Genomic DNA, 3,769 nt, shown 5'->3' on the forward strand with positions numbered 1-3,769 from the left:
TAAAGGCTATACATTATCACAATACCAAAATTTCAGTAGTCGGTTGTTTAATTTGACGATTCTCAATACCAGCTTTAATACCACAACAAATAATAACACTAATTAATACAGTAAGTTAATTATGGAAGAATGGTTTCAAGTTCTTAAATAATTATTCAAGACTAGTAAACAGTCAGTTAGGGCTGGACGATAATGGTGAAAATGATTTTAAAATAATTTTAAATCATGATTATTAATCACGATTATTCTGTTATTTGAAAACTTTTTTTTTTAATTACAGGGCTGCACAATATGAACAATAAATAAATAAATAAATAAATACTGTTGCCACTGCTTAGATCTTGATTCTAAAAGAGCAAAAAACATAAAATTGCATTAAACAGTAGCTCTCATGTTGAACAAGTTGTTAGAACATCTCGGTTACTGTCGTAACCTCTGTTCCCTGATGGAGGGAACGAGACGTTGTGTCGATGTAGTGACACTAGGGGTCGCCCTTTGGAGCCCCAAACACCTCAGATCTTTGAATAAAAGGCCAATGAGAATTGGCAAGTGGAATTTGCATGCCACTCCCCCGGACATACGGGTATAAAAGGAGCTGGCTCGCAACCACTCATTCAGGTTTTGTGCCGAGGAGCTGAGACAGGGTCCCGGCCATTTCAGCAGGTAGTAAAGCGTTGTGGCAGGGGGGGACACAACGTCTCGTTCCCTCCATCAGGGAACGGAGGTTACGAAAGTAACCGAGCCGTTCCCCTTCTGTCACTCACTCGACATTGTGTCGATGTAGTGACACTTGGGGTCCCTATAGGAAATGCCACAACTAGCTGAACCGTGTTACGTGAATTGCTGGTGCAGGTGCAAGCAAGCTGCTGCATGCGTATTAGCAGGTGCACCGGTCTGCACGTAGCCTCCCCCAATGCCCCAAAAAACACTGTATAGTTCCCCACATCCCTGGGGGGGAGACGTATCTAGTATGGGAGCAGGCCTTGCCAGCCACAGCCTTTTCTCTCTATGTTTTCTCTCCACAGAGTATTCAGTTATTCGGCTGGGGTCATTTAAACGCTCAATATATGTGCCGGGGAAGGTGTTCTTTTCCTATCCTATTCTTTCAGGGGGAAAAGACCCTGCGGAGACCACATCCTGCCTGGAGGGGAGGTAACATGTGGCAAGCACGTCATGTGGGCTCAGAGCCACACATGGAAGAGGCGCGGTGGTAGGTCCTGCCTTAAAGGGGAGGAGCTCTACAAACATGGCGACCGGGACAGAGAGGGCTCTGTCGAAGGGAGACGCAGGTCTGCCGACAGGGAGACCGTACTGCGGAAAATACATCACAGGGGGTTACCGGAGTAACCGGCACCTGTGGAGCACCTACCTACGTAAGGGCATATTAGCACACGTACTGGTTCCAGCTGTGAATTCCTCCGCTGAATTTGCGAGCCACAGGGCTGGGGAGGAAGGACATCCTGGGTTCACGGGTTCGTGTACTCGCATGGAAAAAGAAGCACACATCTTCGCCTCTTTGGAGGGGAAAGGCACTATATGCAAGCGATACACCCGGCCAGCTGTCCGTATCCCCGAACTTACCTGTTCGTACCTGACAGAACATGGGACGAAACCGGCTCAACCCGCAGATTGTAAAATCTCGCAAAGGTATTGGGTGTCGCCCAGCCCGCTGCCCTGCAGATGTCTGCTAGAGAGGTGCCATGGGCCAGTGCCCACGAGGATGCCAGACTCCTTGTGGAGTGTGCTCCTATTCCCGAAGGGGCGGGCACGGCCTGGGCCTGGTATACTATAGCGATGGCATCCACGATCCAGTGGGCAAGCCTCTGTTTGGAGACAGCATTCCCTTTCCGCTCTCCGCCAAAGCAGACAAAGAGCTGCTCAGAGCGTCTAAATCTCTGCGTACGATCCAAGTAGATGCGCAAAGTACGCACCGGACACAGCAATGACAGGGCTGGGTCTGCCTCCTCCTGGGCCAGTGCTTGCAGGTTCACCACCTGATCCCTGAAGGGGGTTGTGGGAACCTTGGGCACATAGCCCGGCCGGGGTCTCAGGATTACATGAGAGTCACCCGGACTGAACTCCAGGCAGCTATCGCTGACAGAGAATGCTTGCAGGTCCCCGACCCTCTTGATGGAGATGAGTGCAATCAGGAGGGCTGTCTTCAAGGAGAGGGCTTTCAACTCGACTGACTCTAGCGGCTCAAAGGGGGCTCCGTGAAGGCCTAGGAGGACCACGGAGAGATCCCATGAGGGGAACAGGCATGGCCTAGGAGGATTCAGCCTCTGGGTGCCTCTCAGGAACCTGATGATCAGGTCATGCTTCCCTAAGGACTTACCATCTACTGTATCGTGGTGTGCCGCTATGGCGGCCACATACACCTTCAAGGTGGAGGGGGACAGCCGTTCCTCCAGCCTCTCCTGTAGGAAGGAAAGCACTGACCCGACTGCGCATCTCTGAGGGTCTTCAGCTCGGGAAGAACACCATTTCGCAAACCGATGCCACTTCAGGGTATAAAGTTGCCTCTTGGAGGGAGCTCTGGCCTGAGTGATCGTATCTACCACTGCTGGTGGTAGGCCACTAAGGTCTTCTGCGTCCCATCCAAGGGCCAGATGTGGAGGTTCCAGAGGTCTGGGTGTGGGTGCCAGATGGTGACCCATCCCTGAGAAAGAAGGTCCTTCCTCAGGGGAATTCGCCAGGGAGGGGCTGTCGCAAGGAGCGTGAGGTCTGAGAACCAAGTCTAGGTGGGCCAATATGGGGCCACGAGGGTGACCTGCTCCTCGTCCTCCCTGACCTTGCACAGGGTCTGTGCAAGTAGGCTCACTGGGGGTAACGCATACTTGCACAGCCCCCGGGGCCAGCTGTGTGCCAGCACGTCTGGGCCAAGGGGGGCCCCGTTGGAGAATACCAGAGCGGGCAGTGGGAGGTTTCTCGGGAGGCAAATAGGTCTACATGTGCTTTGCCAAACCGACTCCAAATCAGATGGACCACCTGGGGGTTGAATCTCCACTCTCCCTTGAGCGTTACCTGCCATGACAGCGCGTCCACTGTGGCGTTGAGGTTGCCCGGGATGTGAGTGGCCCGCAGCGACCTCAGTCACCGATGACTCCATAGGAGGAAACGGCGGGCGAGTTGTGACATGCAACGTGAACGTAAGTCGCCTTGGCGATTTATATACGCTACTGTCGCTGTGTTGTCCATCTGGACCAACACATGCATGCCCCAGATCAACGGCAAAAGCCTCCCCAGGGCAAGCAATACTGCCAGCAACTCGAGGCAGTTGATGTGCCAACACAGTCGCGGTCCTTTCCAGGAGCCAGTGGCTGCGTGCGCATTGCACACGGCACCCCAGCCTCACTTGGAGGCGTCTTTCGTAATGACGACGCACCTGGACACTTGCTGTAGGGGAACTTCTGCCCGTAGAAATGCAAGGTTTTTCCAAGGGCTGAACAAGTGGCAGCAGATCGGCGTGATGGCCACGCGATGTGTGCCGTGGTGCCATGCCCATCTCGGGACTCGAGTCTGAAGCCAGTGCTGAAGTGGTCTCATATGCATCAACCCTAGTGGCGTGACCGGCGCCGAGGATGCCATATGCCCCAGATGCCTCTGAAAGTGTTTCAGTGGAACCGCTGTTCTCTGCTTGAACGACTTCAAGCAGTTCAGCACCGACTGCGTGCGTGCGCTCGCTTGTGAGGCACGCTATCAACGAGACTGAGTCTAACTCCATGCCGAGAAAAGAGAAGCTCTGAACTGGGGAGAGCTTTTTCTTTTC

The sequence above is a fragment of the Myxocyprinus asiaticus genome, chromosome 21 (genome assembly GCF_019703515.2).
Source record: "Myxocyprinus asiaticus isolate MX2 ecotype Aquarium Trade chromosome 21, UBuf_Myxa_2, whole genome shotgun sequence".
NCBI classification, from domain to species: domain Eukaryota; kingdom Metazoa; phylum Chordata; class Actinopteri; order Cypriniformes; family Catostomidae; genus Myxocyprinus; species Myxocyprinus asiaticus.